At 38.6% G+C, this 24,621-nt stretch overlaps 2 pseudogenes; one reads left to right on the top strand and one right to left on the bottom strand.

The window, feature by feature from the left end:
• Positions 1 to 2,623, top strand: LOC127441202 (complement C1q-like protein 2; annotated as a pseudogene).
• A 364-nt stretch (positions 2,624 to 2,987) lies between these two features.
• LOC127441201 (telomerase protein component 1-like) lies at positions 2,988 to 24,039 on the bottom strand (annotated as a pseudogene).
• Positions 24,040 to 24,621: the final 582 nt, after the last annotated feature.

The following is a 24,621-nucleotide window of genomic DNA, read 5'->3' as shown; positions in this document are numbered from 1 at the left end:
ATGGTTTGTGTGGTATGTTCTGATTCAATTTTTATCCTTAGGTTACTTTTATGATAAGCCATGCTTTATGTTTGTGGCTGACCCACATATGTGCAAATCAGCCAAATGTAACCCCTAAAAGCAACTGTTGTACAACTTTTTCCATTGTTTGCTATGTAGATTCTTGCTAATCTTGCTCCTTTACTGTTGGAATCATTTATGTGCATTGTTATTACTGTATGCTACATGAATAAAGAGACTTGGATTGCTTATAAACTAAAGTCTAAACATATTCCAACAATAGCAGGGTGCTTCTGTATGAGGAAAATGAAGGATATATTGTGTGTAAAATATGTACACTATTGTTAAATGGTTCCTTATGAGCACCTAGAAGTTGCCACATTTCATTTTATGGTGACTGATCAGTAGAATTGTTATACACCATTATCACAGTCAGTGTTTTGGTGCCATTGAATTGCAATCAGACTTGTTTCAGGAAGACTACTTTCACTGCAGTTACAGATCATGTATATTTTAAAATACTTTAATCCTGTGTAATGCAACATTGCTGTTGGAAAGTAGAGCCTGTGACACTGTGCTTTATCATTAGATAATTTGACATAAATCTACATTTATTTCTCCATACTCTTCTGAATTGTGACTTATTTATCTTAATTTCAAGTGAGACCCTACAAATTCAAGGCCATCAAATTTAGCTTTTGCAGTCCAGAGTCTATTGGACTGTTTAAACAATTATGCAAGAGAAATTCAGATGATGTCTCAAAAGTAACAGACAGCACATTGAATAATGTTGTCACTGATTACACATTTAATACTTAATGTGTGTGCCATACCTGCAGAAGATGTACTTGCACCAAACATAAACATCCTTGTTGAACTGGAGAAGATAAAGACCATGGAGAAAAGGTTGAAATCTATGGAGGATGAAATTGAGCAACTACGAGCAGAGAACACAGGTAACATGACACAATGTTAGAAACAGACCAAACAAAAAGTTTAAAGTCTGCTGTAGATTATAGGTTCGTTAAATGAAGCTTAACATTGTCTTTGTTGTTTTTGTGTTGCCACAGAATGCAATAGACTGGCATGTATTAAGGTCAATATTAGGTCAAAAATGGTAAAAAGGAAACAGCTTTCTCTGGAAACTCATCAGTCAATCATTGTTTGGAGGAATGAAGGCTATTCAATGCTTGAAATTCCCAAAAGAGATGAAAAGAAAGAGATGTGGAAGGCCAGATGTACAACTAAACAAGAGGATAAGTACATCAGAGTCTCTAGATTGAGAAATAGACGTCTCACATGTCCTCAGCTGACAGCTTCATTGAATTCTACCCACTCAACACCAGTTTCATGTACAACAGTAAAGAGAAGACTCAGAGGTGCAGGCCTTATGGGAAGAATTGCAAAGAAAAATCCACTTTTGAAACAGAAAAACAAAAAGAAAATGTTAGACTGTGCAAAGAAACACAGATATTGGACAACAGATAATTGGAAAAGAGTGTTATGGATCTTAACCCCATTGAGCTTTTGTGGGATCAGATAGACTGTAAGGTGTGTGAGAAATGCCCGACAAGACAGCCACATATGGCAAGTGCTACAGGAAGCGTGGGGTGAAATGTCACCTGAGTATCTGGACAATCTGACAGCTAGAATGCCAAGGATCTGCAAAACTGTCATTGCTGCATGTGGAGGATTTTTTGATGAGAACTCTTTGAAGTAGTTTAAGAAGTTCAGATTGTTTTTTTTTTTTTTTTTTCAAATTGTAATAGTAGTTTTTAACATTATTAATGTCCTGACTATACATTGTGATCAGTTGAATGCAACTCTGGTGAATAAAAGTACCAATTTCTTTCCATAAGAGCAAAATCTTTACATTATTCCAAACTTTTGGCCACCAGTGTATATTTTAGTTTAACCAAATCAAGGTTAATTTACTAGTAAGGTTACATTTTGTGATTTATATTCATATAAGCTTAAGAAACCTAAAGAATTGCTGTACTTCCTGTATACTGTAGAAAGCACATTTTAAATGTAATCTGAATGATAAAGTTGTACAATAAATATATGATGATAAATGTTTTAGCTTCAAAAGTGGCATTCTTAGCTTCTCTGCTGACTTCTTATGAACCACAAAGTGCTGGACCCTTTCAGGATGGTTTATACACCCTGATTTATAAACACATCTTCCTCAACACTGGGAACGCCTATGATCCAAACACTGGTAATTCAATTTCTATACTGTGAATTTGATCAAAGTCATTTTTAAAATATGCTTTATTAAAGCAAAGCAGTTAGTTTATTTATTTATTCATACAATTAATCTTTGTCCATTACAGGAATCTTTACAGCACCTATAAGGTGAGTTTATGTATTCAGGGTCTTCTCTATGGCCTCTGGAAATCGAGAGAAATCCGTTACTACAGGCTTGTTTAAAAATAGCCAGCATATAATTTCTACACATGCATACCAAAAAGGTGGATTTATCGGCTCTTCAAATTGATTTTCTCTGCTGCTAGAAGTAGGGGATAAAGCAAATGTAGATCTCTATCCTGGAACATGGATTTTTGACAGTGGTGAACACCATCACAGCACCTTCAATGGAGACCTACTTTTCCCCATGTAATAAAAACATGCAGAGGGTTTAATAAAACTGTCCTTTTAGCTTAATAGACAGTAATCACACAAGATTTAGATGTATGATCTTTTACAATGTCATTTACTACAGAATCACATGGTTGTCATATTCATATCTTATATTTCCACAAAATGAGTCCGTATTCTACAAATTATGGCTTCGTTTATGGCAATTGCACCAATTTACTATAAATGCAAAAGGTTACGTGCATGTCCCAAATAAATGACTGTGTAAAAGGCAACATGGTAATTGATAAAAGAAAAGAATAAAGAGTACGAGTGTATCGATTACAAGCCTATGTTCACTTTTTTTTTTTCATGCACCAAGCAAGGGTGTCCTTGGATTGAATGACATTTCATTCACAGGCATCATGCTTTCCAAGACAGGAAGAACAGCTGACCCTGTACATCTCCACAGACCAGTTCCTTGGGGTCATTGCGGTTAACCTCCAACACCTTGACAGGGCCTCCACACACAAACATGCCCAGCTATGGAATACAGGGAATAAGCAGAAAACAATAAGCAAAATGAAACCACTGGTATACATAGTCACCCAAAAAAGTGTTTGGATCCTTAAGTCACACTAAAAATGCCTGACAGTCACTGCATTAGATAGCAAATATCAAAGCATGTGTCATTTATTTTAAAGAAAGTTAACAAAAATATAACTTTCAAGTGAAACATTTGACAAAAATAAGTTTGTTAGGTTAAAAAAAAGAAAAGAAAAAGATAGTGTCATGAATTACTCACCACATGTTTTTCTAAACATATATGACTTTCTTTTTGCTGTGGAACACAAAAGGAGATGTCAGGCAGAACGACAGCCTCAGTCACCATTTACTTTCATTGTTTAGAAAAGAGATGTAATAAAAGTGAATGATGACTAAGGTTGTCAGTCCCTAACATTCTGCTTAACATCTCCTTTAGTGTTCCATGGCAAAAAGAAAGTCATATGTGGTTGGAACAGCATGAGGGTGAGTAAATGATGACAGAGCTTTCATTTTTGGGTGAACTATCCCTATAAGTATAGAAATATTTTTTGGGGGGCCACAGTACTGTGATAGATTTTTGCATTATAGGGTCTTACGAGGAGGTGTGATGAGGAGGACGGCGTGGCTGGGCTGTCAAGGTGTGTGCCTGGCGCTGACTTGGCCAATCAGCGGGAAAGGGATAAAGGGGAGCCAGAGAGGCCAGTTCGGGAGAGAGACGCACGAGCTGTGAGTGTGCATGTCTGGGGGTTTTGCTGCAAAGCACTCTTTATGTTTTGTTTAAGTTCGTTTGTGTCATTAAAAGTTTACGCTGACTGCTCAGCCGGTTCCCGCCTCCTCATTGCCCACTTGTGAACCAGTTACAGAAGGCAAGAATAAAGATACTTGTTTCTTAGAATGTCTGTCCCAGAATTTGACAGTTCTGTATTAAGATGCAGAGATGATGAGGCGTTCAGTAAGCCGCAGTACAGACACTCTGTCTATGTGTGCCTAGGGACCAGTCAAAAGACACTCAGTTTATCATCAACATAAACAAAGTATGACTTTAAACTGCTCAGATCCTTATGTCTATCAGAAAATCTAAAGGATACTTGCCGGTCTTCTTGAAGTCCAGGTGGACCGATTAGAGGGCTGGTTGAACCACATGTTCCCTTCAGAATCGCCACACACGACAAAGTCTGTAAAGAAAAAAACAAACAAAATCCATCATTTGAAAACATACCAAATAGATATTTGAGTATTTCAGTAGTTACAAAGGTTGCTAATTTTATATTGTTTCATGTCTTGTTTTTCTCAGTGCTGTATGAATTTGTTTCCCTTGTCTTATTGTGTCACAAGTTTTGTATTAAAGTATCAGAGGACCCACTAACGGTTTTATAACTTAAGGGGTTTCATGCAACTGGGCCCTGGAAAGCAACCTGTTTGTGTCATCTGAAACATTATCATAGTAAACTGTCATAAAGTTTTCATTTACAAGTAAGATTTTGGTCCCTAATTATTGAAGTATAAAAACCACAAAGATGTACCATTCTGCATTGCTGCAGCTGTGATCCAGGATCTACTCCCTTTACTCTGCTCCTCACCCACCACACTTTCACAATGGTCTAGGTAGTCAGAAGCACTGAGACTAAAAGAAATCCGAAAGTCAATGATGTTAGATTATTACTACAATTGTTAATATGTCAATACTATCACATGAAAGTGATGATGGCGTACTTACAGTGAAACTAATGCGGACCAAGTTCTTTTCTATACCCAGTATCCAAAAGCTCTTGTCATCATTCGCCATCACTCCGACAGCACGTACTTCTTTCTCCCAGCTATAATAACACACAAATAGTCACTTTCATTTCTATTACCCAATGAAGGAACGCTACCCTTTTCTATACACAGTATTTCACACATGTGCTGTCTTGCATGGCAAAATGCTTTGATTTTTCAGCCAAAACTGACAAATACTGTCATCACTTACTCAAATAGTTATTCACTGAAAATCTTGACGTTCACCCTAGCTCTTCTTGGTACATTCATAAGAGAAGCAGTGGTGTCCAATTTGTGAAGGGATCGCACATATGAGTCTGAACTTTTCAATAAATCAGCCGATCTGGTTCACAAAACTAGTCTGAATTATTCACTCACAACTGATCCCTTCAACTCATGGACTCAATAATCATAGCAGTTCTCTAGTTAAGAGCACATAAGAAGGGAAGATTATCAGTGAATTATGATCACTGTATCAGTTTCTCACACAATGCTACAGTAGCAAATGGATTCAGAAGACTTGGAATATAGCGCACAAGATGTATGCAACACTTTCATGATAATTCTATGGTGCATTTGCATCCTTATTGAAGCCGAGAGCTTCAGTCTCAATTCATTGTAATTGTATTTAAAAAATAACCAGCAAATTATTAAAAATGTCTCCTTTTGGGCCTGGGTAGCTCAGTGGTAAAAGACGCTGGCTACCACTCCTGGAGTTCGCTAGTTTGAATCCCAGGGCGTGCTGAGTGAATCCAGCCAGGTCTCCTAAGCAACCAAATTGGCCCGGTTGCTAGTGAGGGTAGAGTCACATGGGGTAACCTCCTCGTGGTCGCTATAATGTGGTACGTTCTCAGTGGGGCGCGTGGTGAGTTGAGCGCGGATGCCGCGGTGGATGGCATGGAGCCTCCACACGCGCTATGTCTCTGTGGCAACGCGCTCATCAAGCCACGTGATAAGATGCGCGGGTTGACGGTCTCAGACGCGGAGGCAACTGGGATTCATCCTCTGCCACCCGGATTGAGGCGAATCACTACGTGACCACGAGGACTTAAAAGCACACTGGGAATTGGGCATTCCAAATTGGGTGAAAAAGGGGAAAAAATCCACACACACACAAAAAAAATGTCTCCTTCTGTGTTCCATGGAAATAAGAAAATCATACGAGTTTGGAAGTGTGACTAAATAATGATGATGATTTCTGAATAACACTGATCAGCCACAACATTAAAACCACCTGCCTAATATTAAGTAGATCCCCCTCATGCTGCCAAAACAGTGCCAACCCGCATCTCAGAATAGCATTCGGAGATGCTTTTCTTCTCACCACAATTGTACAGAGCGGTTATCTGAGTTACCGTAGACTTTGTCAGTTCGAACCAGTCTGTCCATTCTCTGTTGACCTCCCTCATCAACAAGGTGTTTTCGTCCACAGAACTGCCACTTATTGGATGTTTTTTGTTTTTGGCACAAAAATTCTAGAGACTGTTGTGCGTGAAAATCCCAAGAGATCAGAAGTTACAGAAATACTCAAACCAGCCTGTATGGTACCAACAATCATCCATGCAATTATCTAATCAGCCAATCATGTGGCAGCAGTACAGTGCATAAAATCACGCAGATACGGGTCAGGAGCTTCAGTTAATGTTCACATCAACCATCAGAATGGGGAAAAAATATGATCTCAGTGATTTGGACCATGGCATGATTGTTGGTGCTAGATGGGCTGGTTTGAGTATTTCTGTAACTGCTGATCTCCTGGGATTTTCACGCACAACAGTCTCTAGAATTTACTTCGAATGGTGCCAAAAACAAAAAACATCCAGTGAGCGGCAGTTCTGTGGACGGAAATGCCTTGTTGATAAGAGAGGGGATAACAGAGAATGGCCAGACTGGTTTGAACTGACAAAGTCTATGGTAACTCAGATAACTGCTCTGTAAAATTGTGGTGAGAAGAATAGCATCTCAGAATGCTATTCTGAGATGCGAGTTGGCACTGTTTTGGCGGCACGAGGGGGACCTACACAATATTAGGCAGGTTGTTTTAATGTTGTGGCTGATCGGTGTATATATTTAACAGCATGTTTATAAATAACTGTGTGTTGTGTTTGTGTACTTATGAAAATCCTTGGTCCACTCGTTTATGGTGGTGAACACATCAATGGTTCTTCCATTTATATCCACTCCATACAGAGTGGCACAGTAGTATAAAAAGCTTACAGGAGGCTCCACTTTGTATGTAGACACCTTATCAAGCCTGGAACAAATAACATGAGACCATTACAAACTGTCAGATACTGACATACAACATCAGCTACACCAGCCAACCTAGAGTGTGTTTGGCAACTTTTTTTGTGATGAGAAATTACTCTCAGAAGTTGGCAAACACACTCTAGGTGGTTCACAACCAGGGGGCAGGGGGCCACAAGGGGGCCTCAAGACAACTTGAAATTATTTAAAATAAGTTATATTAAAATAACTTGATTAAAAAATGCTAAAGAATCAAGATTACAACATAAACTGACATATTTCTTAATCTAACATCGTGGTAAAAATGTTTGACTATTTTTTTATACGAGAGATAAAGCGAGTAGTATTTGGTCATGTTACTTTAACATAAGTACCATTAATTTCTTTATGTGCAATGCTTTTTAATGAGGTAAAAACTACTGAGAGCACCTTAAAATAGTGGGGGGGAAAAACAAGCAAGCATGGAAGTAAAATAAATAGTTCACCCAAAAATGAAAATTTCAGGTTGTTTCTCACCAAAACCTATCATATGCCTTCAAAGGACTTGGAATATGATCCACAAATTGCACCGACTACTTTTAAAACACTTTTGGGGCCCTTTTTAAAGCTTTTTAAAGCTTATAGCTTAAAAGTGATTCACTATAAATCAAAATTGTTCCACAGAAGAAAAAGTCTTTGGGGTGAAATATTCCTTTAAGAGGTTAACAGACAATACCTCACAATGCACTTTTTGGAGTCCCAATCCAGTTTCCAGACACATACAGAGCAGTCACTGCAACCCACAGCCAACTGAACATCTGGCATACTAGTGACTGCAGTCACACCGCCATCACAGACCTTAGAGCAAAAAGCAACACAGACACACACACACCCACAGGTTTGTTTCACTATATAAGTGAGGACATCTCATAGACTTCCATTGATTTCATAGCAGGCTAATTATATTTTCTATCCCCTAACCCTAACCCTACCCTTAAACCTAACCCTTACAGAAACCTGTAGATTTAAAGCTAAACATGATTTGACTAATTTATGGGCCTTTTTTTGTTTTGCTAGTAAGGACCACCTAAAATGTCCTCACTAGTGGGTTTTCAACAAGTTTCTCTACACACACACGAGCTGAAGAGGTGTGTGACCAACTGATTAAAAAAAAAGGTCTTCTTCCAGTAAACCATTGAATTATGATGCCATATCTCCAGTCTGCCTGTTTCATAACCACATGCCAGCAGTTGATCAATTTCCAGGAAGTACACAGCTATGATGCTGCCCTTCTGGCAGGAAGCAGTTTCTATGGGTGAATGTATTTAAAAACTGTTACTATGTTATTAAGGTATTATTAACAAACCAATGCTGCATTTGGACATACAGCAGTATTTGTGTAGTTTACATGGAATACATTTGGACATGTCCTGTGGTATGACATGCTATACTCTATTTATGGTCCTTCGGGCCATATGCGCTTATGATCTGTCCTGTGACAGATGGGTTTGGCTGAACTATGCTCAGATTCCAAAAAAATTATGTGAGACTATTTTTATAATCTGCATTAAGATTCAAAGTCAACTTCAAAGTCATTTTTCTCAGTTTCAGTGTTGCCAGTTACTACGTTTTGGCTTTGTCGGGTTGTATAAGGCACTCTATTGAAACAATATGACAGTTTGGTTGAGGAGGAACATTTTATTCTGAGAGAGTCTGTTTAGTCTGACTGGTCAGTACCTATTGCATGATGACACTCCATGACCAGAGTGAACGATCCCTAGAGACAGTGAGAAACTCTGGCAGTCCATCCTGTTTGCACACAACAGCCTCGATCTCTGCACTGTGGCCATGCAGTGTATTATGATGATGTACATACACGTAGACAAATTCTCTGTAATTACTTAAAATCTACAATCAATATCTGATCATAGTAAGTTACATTTTGTGTGCCTAAATGAACTATACACTACTTATGAAAAAGGTTACGATAAAACAAGAGAGTTTTCAAAGAGAGGATTGGTTACCTGCAGTGGATACCAGAGTTTAACAGTTCCATCCTCTGATGCTGTTGCCACCTGTAAGTCCTTTGGTTTCAAATTCCCCCCCAAATCCGTATGCAACAAAAATGGCATTGCTAGAGCAGATGTTTCTGTGTAAGTAAGACACAGGGTTTCCACATTTCTTGACCAATGAATTTCCAAGACTCCTCCATGGACTTCCATGGAAATTCTTATAATTAATTTAACAGCGATTGCTGAGCAGATTTCCATTTTTGATTTTTAAAATTTTTTTGTCAGGTACCAATCTTTTAAATAAATGGTTAAAATCATTTACAATTACATGAGATGAATCCAGCCATACAAGTAGCCTAATTTAAGCTGTTTTATTTTATATTAAGCCTCCTGAGGGCTGACATGTTGAGATCACATGACCAGCCGAATACTGCACACTTTATAACCCACCTATTATATTACACTTTCTCTTACTGTATGAATTAATCATGGCTGGCAGCAAATACAATAATTCTACAATGGTAACTGAAAATTTCTGCTTTTGCACAATGCTGCACCTACTCCACTAGGTGTAAGCGCAACATAAACAAAAGTATTTCTGAGTGCACCTTTAAATCTAAATTTTTCAAAAAGGTGTAAACTTTTTTTAATGAGGGAAAAATTACTGAGTGCACCTCTAAACTGCTCAGTCGCTTTTTAAGATTTTACCAATTTCCATGACTATTTTGTTATGAGAGTTTTAAGCAGCTGTGTGTACTAGTGTATTACTCTTTGTACCTGGCTGAGAGACATTAGTGCAGTGATGCAGATGTGACTTGTGGGCCTGAATCCTAGTGATTTCTACTCCTGATTCCCAATTCTACACCATCAGCAGTCCATCTGCAATGCCTGCCATTACATAATCCTCTTACAGACATTAAATGAACAGTTCATTAAATAAACTAATTCCACTTTCTGAAGCACTTGACAGAAATCTCTTTGTGAACAGTATTTGGCCAACTTTTTCACTTTGCTTTAGGGTGCAACTGTCTTACCCAGCAGCACACTGTGCAAAGGATTTCTTTTAGAAAACTTCCTGTCTGGATATCCCACATACGAAGCCTGCAGTAACTAGAGCAGCTAAGTTGAGGTGAGAGAGAGTTTTCATGAGATCCATGCATTTTTGCTATAGACAATGCCATATGATATTGTTATGAACTAAACTGTACTTTGCAAATGACATTCTCACCACAGCAGATGATGTCCAAGCACATCCTGTGATCCAGTCGCCATGGCAATTGTTAATAGACTGGGAAAGAGCTGGAGAAGAGTCAAATGCAGCGGCTCCCACTGATCGCTGTTCATCTGAGCAGAGAGCAAAAACAAATATCAATAGATATCTCATGAGATCTGTAATCTCACATTGGTCATAAAATCTCAAAGTAGGTCAAAGGAGAGAGTAGGGGAATACTGACCAGGTGGGCAGGTAGATGAGACAGCATATCAGCATCAGAGTGAAGAAATGTATCCTTCCTCTGAGGGTTTGACTGCACCCAAACATGTATAAATGTAAACCAGGGTCAGAATTAACCAAAAACGCCACAGAAAGTGACAAACATGCCCTAGATATTAAAACTGTGGGTTTCATTGTATAACTCAGCATTAGAGGTAGACCAATATATTTCCTCACCTCATCTGGTAAAACATACAGTATATAAAAAAAAAAAAAATCTGGTGAATGTATAGGCTACAAAAAGCTTAATTTGGTATATACATATAGAGCATTGGTACAGAGCCAAGTCTATGTCATTTCAAAATACAAGTCCCTGGTGCATTTCAGGCTTGTTTATAGTTAAAAGTCCCACATTATGCACCAAATCTTATATTTTCTGGTTATTATTGCTATTTTGGTTGTACAATAAATTGGGATTTTATTCATTTTGGACTCTTGTAGCCTCAATGTCTATGCCAGTCATAGTGAGAAAAGACTAAGAAATTTTGTATCATTCTATAAATCAATTTAATAAAAGCTATTGGCTGATTAATCTGTTATCGGCCTTTCCCTCCACCTTAGTTTCGACCTCTACTCAGCATATTTAAAGCTTTTTTTTTTTTTACATAATTTTTCCAATGTTAAAATTCTCTCGCATCACATCTTAATCTGAATAATTTAAAAGTAAGTAAGCCATTTGTAGGTTGATTTCACCTAAAAAAAAAGTGGTGCCGCTTTTTAACACATTCCTTGATTTCTTCTGAGTGGCCCGTCCAGAACAACTGAGTTTCTTCTGAGTTTAGCCCTAAATGGAGTACTTGTATTAAAATGAATAAGTGGCGGATGAAGAAAAGCAAGCCCTGCCTTACAGGTAAAAGAAATAATGACCTTTTAGATACAGACATCGTCTGTCAGTCATCTCGAGAATGCACATGTGTGTAATGAGAGCCAGCTGTGATAGATGTGCGGTATGTGTAAACCTCAATCCCCTGGCCTCAAGAGGTGCACCAGTGACTGACGCTAGGAGCTGTAGCCTTTAGCCTCCTCGCTAATGTGCCCGCCTTCCATGCTGGCTGACACCGGTTCGAATCCCACTCGGAGAGGGTCGAGCAGGACCGGTTAGAGTGGTGCCGTGACCCGTATGGGAGTGAGGTTTAGGGGGTGAGTGTAACGGGAGCCAGCTGGTACATGATAGCAGAGTGGTGTGTGTAAACCTCACTCCCATGGCCTCAAGAGGTGCATTAGCGACTGATGATAAAGGCTGTAGCCTTTAGCGTTCTCGTTAGCATGCCCACCTCCCATGCCTGCTGACGTCAGTTCGATTCCCGCTTGGAACGGGTCGAGCAGGACCAGTTACATGCGCATTAGCTGGACCTGCCTGAAAAACTGCATTTTTCTTATGTGATCTTAGCTAAAGAAGCACAATTTATGATACCATTGTTTTACTGAAGATTTGAAATAAGCTCTTTAAATTTAACTTTTACCTATTGTTTTGGAGATTTCGGGTTTTCCCATTGAAGTAGATACATTTTATGCTGCTTAAATCCATAGAATATAGCTGCACGGGAGCGTTCCCAATATGGCAACAGAGTGGACTGACTTGCCTTGTAAGGGACTTTGCATTGGCTTGATCAACGGTGTGTGTTTGGGGTGGGATTATCTGTTTGTACAACCAATTAAAAACAGGGAGAGTTTTCTAGAATCAGTTTGAAAACACCAATTATTGTTTAAATTCCGCTTTCATGATGCTAATGGTGCAGAAATTACACACTTCAGCTTCAAGTGTGTGTGTGTGTGTGTGTGTGTGTGTGTGCGTGTGTGTGTGTGTTTTCCTTTCTCTTACCTTAGGGAGGTCTTGAGGGATCCATTCTGATATCCTCTTACATCGACTGTCATATACTAGGTCTGCCCCATCAACAACCAAAGCCAGTGGCTGCCCTTTCCTCAGCTCAAAACTGCAAGTGGAACTCTGACAACAATTTACTGCAGCACAACAAGAGAATAATTACAAAATATGGTGACTTATTAGTGAAAAGTATGCTTGTACATGAATACAGTACATGTATGCTGTTATATACTGTGACGTGGCATGTTAAATCAGACACACTGATATTAACAATGCCCTATAGAAACTTTCTTACCTGTAAGATGTATTTGGAGCCAACTCCAAATCATCTTTTCTTTTCCTCAGCTATTGAACCAAACAGCGAAGAAGCTTCTCAACATTGCAAGCTGATTGGCTAGCATCTCTAGAGTAGGATATGACATAGCAAAGAGGGACTTTCTTGGTTTTGTGAGGTGTTTTGCATGCCTGAGCAAGAGCAGCCTTAAAAAAACAGGGAAAGATTAAATTCTGCTTTAATTTCTGGCTAGTAATTTAACATATATTGGTTATTAATATGAAGACCGATGGCTACTTGAACAATGCATTTTTATACAGTGGTTACCATGAACACAGTTTTCCCCTCAAACAGCAGAATTCCACTTTTTCTGTTGCCATAGAAATTAGCTTTGCCCTGCCATGAAACTGTCGCTGTTGGGCATCCTGATGCACTTCCTGTTCTTTAATCTCTGAGATCAAATCTTCATCTGTCTCCTAAAAACACAATAAAAAAACTTGGAAAAATGAAGAAACTGTACACATTTAAAATCTATGATCAAAACAGTAGCTACTATATACTGAAAAATGTAATCAGTGTATAAACTAGACTGCAATCAATCCAAATATAGTAATAGTAAAAAAGTTTGTATTTGAACGGAAGGCCTTCCATTTAAAGCTTCTATTTGCACAGCTAATTAACAGATTAAATAACGCACTGCGGAGTAGATCATAAGTGGGACAAAATAAAAACAATTCTTTTTGACTCTTTTTAAGACCTCTACAAAGAGCTTCTGTAGGGCTTCCCAGATATCCTCCAGCGCTGCCTTCACAAAGTCCTCCAGGCCTTTCACATAGGGCTTTCCATCCACCACCCCACCCCACTCACAGAGGTAACTAAGAGAACATGAAGCAGAGCACAAAGAATAAATACACTTTCATTCCTCACTGTGCATAACTTGACATGATAAGAAACCAGTGTACCGAACATACTTTTCTGTAACTTTGAATTCATTGTTCCGGATCCATGTTTTCAGGCTGTTCATTTTAGCTTCAGCTTCTTTGGATTCTGCAGCAAAGTCTGACCTCCATGTCACTGGCACTGACCTAAATATACAGACACAAAAAATGCAGGTGAGGTGACATTCTGGAAAGGTTAAGCAATATGTGCCCCAGAAACATTTACTCACTCTAAGGTATAGTGTGAATTCAACTGACATGATGGTCTAATCAGATGTGATGTGATAAAGTGTGGTAAACCGATAACATCTCTTTAACATCTCTTGTTAATTTGTGCTGCTTACAATTACTCATTATTAAATCCATTATAAGTGGATTAAAAACTACAGTGAGAGGAGACATCGGCAAGTGACCAAGAACAAACTACTGAGAGACACAGTAGTGGACAAATGATAGATGAGTGAAAACCTGGAGACATCAGGTGATCTGAATGCACAGTCTGGATAAAGAGCTTCAAACTGTCAAATCTCCAATTCAGTGATGGACAACCCAGGGGGCACAGAGTCCAGCTGTTAAACGGGAGAATTAAGGCAATAGCATGAAACTACAGGAAAAGCAGCCCATAAACATACAGTGCATTTCTATGTTACCTTGCTTCCACTATATATGGTCATTTAAAATAAATAAAGAAATGGAGACAAGAATAGCTTATTTTGGTGATCTTCTACAGTATACACGAAAGGTAAGGTTATACTTGTTATTGAGACTGCACTCCATTTAAAAAAAAGGTAATTAGTCTCTTAAAACTGAAGTGTCAATTTTTTTCAATGTAAAAATATCTTCTATCCCAGCTTAATATGCAGACTCAACAATGAGCAAGTCATGTTTAGGCTGAGTCTCCCAAAGTGTAAATACTGTGGCTCTGTGGTACTATCAAACATTGTTCTGTTTGAGCATCCCAACCAGCCTGACACACCAATATTGGCTCAACCGTTTGCGTGAATTTGGAGTGCAACTAAACCAACCTTGGAATTCTGTTTGGTGATGCTAATGGCACAGAAATGACCCTTTAACTAATTTATACCCAACTGAATGTATGGTCGACCTTCCACCTTGTACCTCTTGTCTTGTATCTTGCTAGCAACTAGCTTTGGATAAAAGCATCTGACAAATGCATAAATGAAATTACATGGCAAACTCCAGCCTTACCCAGCTGTATTGAGGAAGTTCAGGTAGGGTGGGGTGGGATGGCACTAGGCCATATCTGTCTCCTAGAATTCCAAGTAGCAGCTGGCTGCGGCACACCTCTGAAAGGCAAAGCTCCACAGTGCGGCTAGGCTCCTCCTTGGTAACACCCCAGTGCAGCTCCACCTCCTGCAGGTAGAGGCAGTGTGGCGCTGCACGCCTCCTGAGCTCTGGAAACACGCTTCACACAAGAACGTCTCTCTCTGCATGCATGTCCCTGAATGTAGAAGAGATGAACACCTGCACACTTTTCCATCTACAGGGAGAAAAAGGAAGAATTGACAAGTGCAGATTAAGTTTCTGTCATTTGCACTTTATTTCCAGAGATCTTATTAGCCTTGAATAGCCAGACTTTTACCATAAGCATAAAGTCTGGTCTCCATTTAAGAACTGCCCACTTAGATGGGAAGGGGCCATCTGTCCGACATTTAGGGCCCAAACATACTTACTGCAAGTATGCAAACGCAGAAGCGAGAGCTTCGCCAACGCATGGCCAACGCGTGGTCCCATTGTATATACATTACGTGCGCTCGTGCGTTGCTCTGGCAGTTAATAACCTTGGACTACAAGGGGGCGAAAGAGATTTTTAGGCGCCATGAAACCGGATGTGGTGGAGTCAACATGTTGACAGTTGAGGAGTGTGTTTTTGCTAAAAAGATGACAGAAAAAATATGATTGTATAATCTGACTTGTTCAGCAAGACTCTCCTGAAATTGCTGCTCCTCCAAGACAGATGTTGATTGAAAAAGAAAATTCGCCATACTGCCCCTTGCAGCAGTGCTGAGAATACAGCATGTACTTGCGTTAAGTTATGAATTGCGCTCCAACACATTTCAAAACGCAACGACACGTGAAATCGAGCTTGCGTAGCAAGATGCATCTGCGTTCACATACTTATGTAGAGTATGTTTGGGCCTTTAAAGTGACCTTTAAAGCATTTTTCCTTGAAGTTTACAGGCTGGGTAAACCTGAGATCAAAGATAGCCCTGAGAGCAAAGCGGAATATACAAGGATCAAGGATTTATTTGCTACTACTGCATGTCTCAAACTAGAGCTGTCAAAGTTAATGCATTAGCGTATGCGATTAATTTAAAACGCTTAACGCGTTAATTTTTCCATTAACGCATTTACCGGTTTGACATCAGATTCTGGCATTTTATTCAGCTCCGTGTCAGTTGTAAACACTTGTTACAGTAGGGCGAAACCTTTGCAATGTGTCTGCCCATGGTCATTACAATGACGCACACAACACACCCACACAACAGCACTCCATGTCAATGATAAGTGATGAAGAAATGACCTCTTAACACTATTTGTTGAACAGAATAAGCCAAGATGGGACTTCTGACAGAAATCAAGTACTTTGCAGCCCATCTAAGGCGCAATTTAATTACCAAAGAAGCACGTCAATTCTTAACTATCACAAAACCGCAGAATGAGACGTTGTCTGCAATCGCTTTTCATGTGGAGTTCAAAGTGGAGCTTGACACTGGCATTGAGGACCTGAAAGGCATTTTGACAGGAAAGGAAGTATATACACTGGTGGCTAAGTACCCCTTCTCTTCTCTTTACTGTTGTACATGAAACTGATGTTGAGCAGGTACAATTCAATGAATCTCTCAGCTGAGGACATGTGAGGCATCTATTTCTCAAACTAGAGACTCTGATGTACTTATCCTCTTGTTTAGTTGTACATCTGGGCCTTCCACATCTCTTTCTGTCCTTGTTAGAGCTGGATGTCCTTTGTCTTTGAAGACTGTAGTGTACACCTTTGTATGAAATCTTCAGTTTTTTTGGCAATTTCAAGCCTTGTACATCCTTCATTCCTCAAAATTTGTTTTTTTGTTGTTGCCATTTTTGACCTAATATTGACCTTAAGACATGCCAGTCTATTGCATACTGTGGCAACTCAAAAACAAACACAAAGACAATGTTAAGCTTCATTTAAGGAACCAAATAGCTTTCAGCTGTGTTTGATATAATGGCAAGTGATTTTCTAGTACCAAATAAACAATTTAGCATGATTACTCAAGGATAAGGTGTTGGAGTGATGGCTGCTGGAAATGGGGCCTGTCTAGATTTGATCAAAAATGATTTTTTCGAATAGTTATGGTGCTGTTTTTTACATCAGTATTGTCCTGGGTATACTTTATGAGCGGTTGAATGCCACTTTGGTGAATCAACGTACCAATTTCCTTCCGAAACTTTAAAATCTGTAAATTTTTCCAAACTTTTGGCTGCCAGTGTATGTATAGAGTTAAATTTCAGCACTTTCAAAATCTGCAATTAATCGCAATTTATTATGAAAAATTATGCGATTAAAAAAAAAAGAAGGGGAAATTCTCACCACCACTTGCTTCATTGCTTGCCTCACATTATCCAATAGGACATCGGACTTCAGCTGGATCTCTTGAAAGTCTCTGTAGGAATGCAGCATGAGTTGAGTGTACTCACTGCAGTGGTTTATCATCATACATAATAATAATGCAGCTTTCTAGCACTGCAGTAGCAAGGAAAACATAGTTCACTGATAAGATATGTTTGGGATTTAGAAGCCTAATTTTATAATTAACAGCAAAGTCCACCCAAAAATGAAATTCTGTCATCATTTACTCACCTTCATGTTGATTCAAACCTGTATAGTGACTTTCTTTCTTCCATGGAACACAAAATATGTTATTTATAGCAGAATGTCCAAATGGCTCATTACCATACAATGAAAGTGAATGGTGTCTACAGCTGTCAAGTAAGATTTACAGTGAATAACAACTTGTTTCAATCTGTTCCTTACACAAACGATCATATGGCAATACCACAAGTCATACTGACTACTTTTATGATGCTCTTTTGGTGTTTTTTTTTTTTCTTTTTGGAGCCTGTGACAGCCCTTGGTCCCCATGCAATTATATGAGGATGAGTAAATTATGGTTTATAATTTTGGGGTAACCTATACCTTTAAATTATGTGCAACTATTTATACAACATGTAATAAATAAAAATGCAGAGCCACTCCAAAAAAATAAAAAATACATATAGAAAATGGCAAAACTGTGTTAGACAGCAGATAAATTAAACAATGAGAAGTTCATATCTGACCGATGCTGAGAGTTTAGTCTCTCCAGTGGTATCAGTATGATCTGGAGGTAAGCAGAGGTCCTGAGCACCACTCCAGTCCTCATTCTCTTCTAAATTAGTATCGCAGATCACAAGAGTGCGTCCGTGTGCGAGCTGAATCAAGAGAAGGCAGAGCATGGAAGCCATGCAAGGCATGTCAGGCAGAGGTGGCAAAATTAATGGAGGAGAGGGGGAAACTGGAGGATGTGCTGTGTAGTATCAGTAAGTAAATTTTTTTCTGTTGTGTATGTATGTCGCTTTAGGTCGCTTTGTTCCTTTAGCACCTTTTTTCTTTGCACAATTCACCTAAGGAACCTGAAGTGCTACTCAATACACAAGCACTGTAAAATGAGAAATAATTAATAATTGTGGAACATTAGATTGTAATTATGTTTTCTATCTATATTATATCTAGGGGTGTCAGTGTTAACCCTACGTTCACACTGCCAGTGATTTTGTAGCTCATTGTAGCCAAGTCGCTCTGTAGCTGTCGCTGAAGGGCTCCCTTGTGCGCTCACTGCTAACTCGAACTCCAGCGACAATCATGAAGTAAAATGACAGCAAACCTAAACGCACTTGGGGTGCATTCCCACAAAATATAAACATTTAGGAGGGAATGTTTGTATATTAGTAGTAGGATCTTTTCAAACTCGGGTTGCCTATTCCTCCGTGGCTCACATAGAGGGGCTATATATTCGCTTAAAAGCTAAAAAGCACTATGCCAAGTCAATGATGTGTCAATGTCAAGAAGCATTTTACTTTGTTATGCATGTTATAAATCCTTGATCTCAACAATCTCGCAAATCTATGCATTCATTTTAAGAATTATGTCTATGATGCCAGGGAGACTGATATCTAGCAGGTTAAATATCTTGACCAGTCAGTGACTCCAAATCGTGTAGTGTGAGGTGTTGAGACTGACAACGACAGCAGTGACGGCCTACAGCCAATGAGAACATTAGTTTCTAACAGAATAAATTGTCATATAGTTTCTTTTATAATAAACTGTCATAGACTACACACTAGCTTTTCAGTTGTTTCTAACAAAAACAAAGTAATAACAATAACGAGCAGGCAGCTACCTACATTTATTGCAAATTTATTTATTTACATCTAACACTCTCTGCAGAACAGACAATCCGGTGCACGTCTTCCTAGCCATTCTCGCCAACATATTTTTTGTTTTTGTTGTTTTTTTCGCTGCAAACCAGCGCATAAACACCATAAGCCTCTAACTTCTTGCTGGCATCCATTTTTGGAAACATAACTTCTCGCGTGTGTTTGCGTGACTAAACGTAGTTTGGGAATTGTCTGCGAGTCCTCGTGAAAAATCTTGTAATGTGTGACCCCCTGTCATGTAGTGTGAAACAACTTCAAGATACCCGATTGCAAGAGAAACAGTCGTGCAGTACAGCGATCTGATGACTTTGAAAGTCGTGTAGTGTGAACTCAGCATTAGCGATCAGGAAGCACAGTGTCAGCGTTGTCGAAGTCCTTAAGACTGAAGCCCCGCCTTGATGAGAGTTCTGACATATTGCATTGCCATTTGAATTTTTACACAAAAGAGCGTCTAAAAATTCAAATGGCAATTCATTAGACTGGGGGCCCTGTTTCACTGGCAAAATGCATTTCCATTTGAATAAAGAGGCCAAAAAACTCTGCAAAGTCTGCAATTCATTATGCCAATGCCAAATTAATATAGATCATAATATAGATTCTCATTGAGAAATCATAAAAATTTAGCTGAGATGTTATAATTTCCTCTAATCATTTTGTCATGCATTTCTTCATTCCAACACCACACTGTTTTATCTCCCCTCAAAAATACAAGTAAATAAAGTATTTTAAACTTGTGATTAATCACAGCCTATTATTGTGATTAACTGTATTAAAAAATGTTTTTATCAATTATATCATATTCTTTTTTTAAGCTTTACTAAATTTTGTGCCATAAATTAATTGTAGACATTTGGGAGTTACTGAATGCTTAAGCTAAAAGTTAAAAGCCATAAACAAATAAACTACTTAGTAAATATATTTTATGCCATGAAATCTTTGGATATTTTAGAAGTTGTTCCTTCCTTTTCTTGATTTCTTAAACATTGCTATATTCCTGTAAAGTAATAATTCATCTTCTGTGTTACAGGTGGTGAACAACTTGAGACATTAAGGTGCTTTCTGGATAAAGTTGAACAGATACAACCTCAGGCTGGTGTTATGGCTACAAAAAGCAGATCTGGGAAACAAGAGCTGTATCCAGATAGTGGCCTCTTCCTGTCCTCAACCCACTTGGCTGCAATCCATGCAGAGGCAAGGAAGGAATGCCTTCGCTTGTTCCATCTTCTTTTTGACGAATTCTTCAGTGCAGAGGAGTGCCAAAATGCGGTGGCATTTGGGAAACACGGAAAGGTGCCTGAAGGGAAAGCAGTCCTGGACAAGTCCAAAGTAGATGGGATTCTAAGTAAGAACATTGTTCATTTTGTAGATCAGTGTTGTTTTGTAGATCCGTGTTTTGTGTGTGTGTGTGTGTGTTTATTCACCCAGTTGGACTTTTTCATGTTTTGTTTTACAACATTTTATTATTAATTATTTCCCCATGCATCAGAATAGTTGGTGATTAATTCAATAGTTGACAACTTATTAATAGTTGTAGCTCTTCATGAGGTTTTTTTTTTTTTCATTACTTTTTTAATATAACTTTTTCAAACTAAAGAAGCACAAATTTCCTTCAGTTTTTGTTTTTCTCCTAAATGTCATGGTGCTATCTACCCAAATTTGGTCATAGTTTCTGAAGTGTTTGGACACTGTATAATGGGATTTGTAGCTATAACTAATGTTATGATCGTTTTTGTGTCTTTACATTTCTTTATGTGTAACTTTACTGCCACTGTAAAATACATGCATAGTACATACATACACTATAAAACACATAAATATGCCTGTAGTAATAAGGCCAACCCATGGTAGAAAGATGATATAGCAGTTGTTTAATTTTTGTTTTGTAGTGGTACCTTGCATTTGTTTGCGAGAGGGATGAATTAAATCAGACAAAACCCAAATATCACTCAATATATAGGCATCCACATTGTCTACAGCTGTCAACTTCATTGAAAACTTTCCTGAAACTGCACATTCTGCTAATAAACATCAGTCACACAAATGCAATAAACAAACTGCTCCAAATAGACAAACAAAAGTCTCAAAGTTATCAATGTGGCAGAATGTTTGATTCACCAGTATATGGAAAGGAGAAACGGAGGGGCTTAGTGTGTTTACAGATGTTTGTGGTTCCGGCATCAACTGATGTTGATGACTATTTCCCTGGTAACAATTTAGTAATGATTTTCCACACCACTGTTACTGTATGTAAGGGGAATTCATCTATAATTTGTGCATTCTTTTATTCTTGCAGCCTACATCATGCGCTGTGGCACACTGGATGGATGGACACCAGTCGAGAAAACTAAGGTCAAAAAAGCCCTGATAAACAAATGCCGCACGAGGGCCGCAAAGACTATAAATTCTTGAATGTGGCATACCGGAGGGATGGACATTTGCTGAGATGACCATGGTCAAAAAAGACTGTAAGTTGCAGAATATTGTGTGTTGTGCAGCTGTGCTGAATACTGTTACACTGTTCTAAATACATAGTCATAGTGAGAAGATGCACATTTATAGTTCAGATTTTCTAAAAGATGAATAGGACAAGTTCTTGCTGTCTTACAAGTTTTAACCTGTTATTACACAGCTAACTAAAATACTAGATTGTGATTTGGGTTTTTATTTTTATTTTTTTATATATATACAATTGAACAAGCTTGGGCCTCATATTCCACACTCAAAACCAATAGGGTGTAGCATACTGCAAAAACGTATATTTGTATATTTTCTATATCTCAGTTTTGCAGATCTCAATTTACCAGTCTTTTTATGTTCCATCACTCATCTATTGTCACAAGACGGGGACTAGCTTGTTCAGGACAGCCAGCACCAGTTATTGTACCTTAAATGCAATCTGAAGTCACTTATTTCTGAATGTCATTATTCTGCTTGTTCTGTTCAAAACAAATCACTAATACGCAGAGCAATGCTGTATCTTGTGTAGAGTAAACTTGGCCATTTTAATAAAGGGTTCATTTGTTTCAGAATTTGTGAAAGTGTCCTTGATTTATTTACACATATATATATAAAATGCATGACTCACATATTGCTCCATAGTAGCTCTAGTACTGCTCATTTTCTTCTCCTAAGGAGAAAAAAATGAGCCATTAATGAGACTGAGCAAGATATCTCCCTCAAGTCTCAACTATGACTGCTGCTGCTAAATGCTCTGTCTCACCTATTTCTCCTAGTGAATTTTAGGAGCAACGTATGAGAAACAGGTCAGACAACACTGAAACTAAAATGAGGCTGAAATGAGAATCACAATTTTGTCTCCTGAGCTTTAGAAGATCAACCATTGAGCAATACAATTTTCCTCTGGGCAGGGAGAGGAGGGATATTGTATTTGCAGGAGATCTGAACTGCTTTCTCCAAGGCAAAAGAGTACTTGTACAAAATCTCCTGAGTGTACAGCCTCTGGCAAGGAAAATCAGTTTAGACCACCAACAAAAAACATGTCATTAAAGGAATAAAACAAACTGATTAATGCAATGGTGCACTCAGTAATTTTAATTGTGAAATAAATTAGTTGCAACTAACTGGTCCAAATTCATTGTCATATCAGCTAGTGCTAATGAGTTAATTTCTTTTTATCTAAATGTATCTAATAATAAAATAGAATGATTTCCTTTCAGTAATAAATAGCATAGTTATATTCAGCAGCACACAATTTGCCTTGCTCAGGAGATTGCGTTTGATGTTGAATATGCGGTAGACATAAGGCAAAGACATTGTAACCCTCAGTCTCTTGCGCCCAGTCGTTTCCCACTTGTAACAGCGAAAGCATTTGCTCTTTGGCAGTTTCTTCAGTATCTCGCGCAGGACCACACTAGAGCTTGGTACCTCCACCGTACGTCCACCAGCTTAAAGAGAACTACATTGTTCTCAGAACTTCCTCAATGACTCTTGTTCTTCCTCAATGTTAGTGTGTTTACTAAATTTCAAGCTTCACATTTCTTCTTTTAAATCCTCCAAAAATTGGCCCCATTCACTTCCATTTGTAAGTGCCTCACTGTAACCTCGATTTTTGCTTTGATTTTTTAAGAAAACTAGAGATGAGTCTTAATTCATTTTTATGGTAATCAGCATTATATCACAAATGCTGTTGATTGAGCTTAACGTGTATTGAACCTGGAATATTCCTTTAATCTTATAACAAGTGAACTGATGTAACATTTTTACAAAGCAACTTCTGCAGAAGAAAAAAAAAAAAAAACATTACCTGACAGGGCTCCTCACTGTAATCCAGCTGCCCTTCAGATGAACACAGCATGCCTTGTTCCACTACTCTCTTTTCATTTGAGCCCTTTATATTCTCCAGTGAAGTAGACATATAGTGGCCGAGAGGTGGAACAGTACCAGTAGAGGACATCTGTGAGCAAGTGAGTAAAGGATTATAGGAACAGGTAGAAGTAAGCGAGGATGAGAATGGAAGGAAAACTGGGCTCTTTGTTAGAAAGGTGTTCTTGGTGGTCAGCAGAGAGTAAGGAGAGGAAAGTGAGTTCATGGTTGTGGACAACAGAAGATTTAAGGTGGTCGTGGTGGAGGACAGACTGGTTGGCTGGGCATGCTGAGGATGTGGTGGTCCAGGATGGAGATGCATACAGGTGCTGGGACAAAACTGAGAGTGTTCGAGAAAGAAAGTAGTTTTCCAGACTTGGTCTGATATAGTTTAGTTGTAGTCTTCCATTCGTATTTACCCTCAGATCAGACTGAAGTAGAGTCGGTGACTGCAGGCCAGAGTTCTCATGTCTTTGCAGATAATAAAGAACACTGATCCGTAGGGTGTTTGCATTCCTGATAACAATTCCACATACAAGAAATGTTCCCCACTCGTTCAGTTTCAGTTCATGTTTAAGTGTAACCATAAAATAAACTTTGTCTCCCTTTGTTACAAGCCTTACTGGTCATTATTGAATGCACACAGTGTGGTTGTAAATACGTGTAAAAACATTTAGGACACAAACACACAAAGCTGGCAAATATAACAGTGATTTTTAAATGGAAGTTGCAAAATAACAGTTACATGTTATTTTGTACAACAGTTACAACAGTACAGCTATTACGTGCTTCACGGTATATGGGAGCAAGTGTGACTGTAACATAGAAAAAAGACTTAGTTAAACCAAACTTTAATGCTGTTTGTGTTTAGAAAAAGGTGCGAAACCTCAACGAAAAGCCTCTGTTATGGGTGAAGCTGCTCAGCTTCCTCACCTGTCATGTGTAAACTCGCCACCGTAATGAACCGAATATGAGCGTCCTACAATGACGGGAAAACGTATCTCACAATTAGGGGTCGTTCACACCGAGCACGTTCATGCGCTAAAAAAAAACACAGGTGTCTCGAGACGCATTTTAGCAGTTAAATGTATTTTTAATTTTACATGTCGTCTAAATAACGTTGAAGACGCTGAAAAAAAACGCAACGGTCAAAGACGTCAGTGAAGCGC

The sequence above is a fragment of the Myxocyprinus asiaticus genome, chromosome 5 (assembly GCF_019703515.2).
Source record: "Myxocyprinus asiaticus isolate MX2 ecotype Aquarium Trade chromosome 5, UBuf_Myxa_2, whole genome shotgun sequence".
NCBI classification, from domain to species: domain Eukaryota; kingdom Metazoa; phylum Chordata; class Actinopteri; order Cypriniformes; family Catostomidae; genus Myxocyprinus; species Myxocyprinus asiaticus.
The sequence above is the reverse complement of the archived record's forward strand: the minus strand, read 5'-3'. Positions and strand labels throughout refer to the sequence as shown.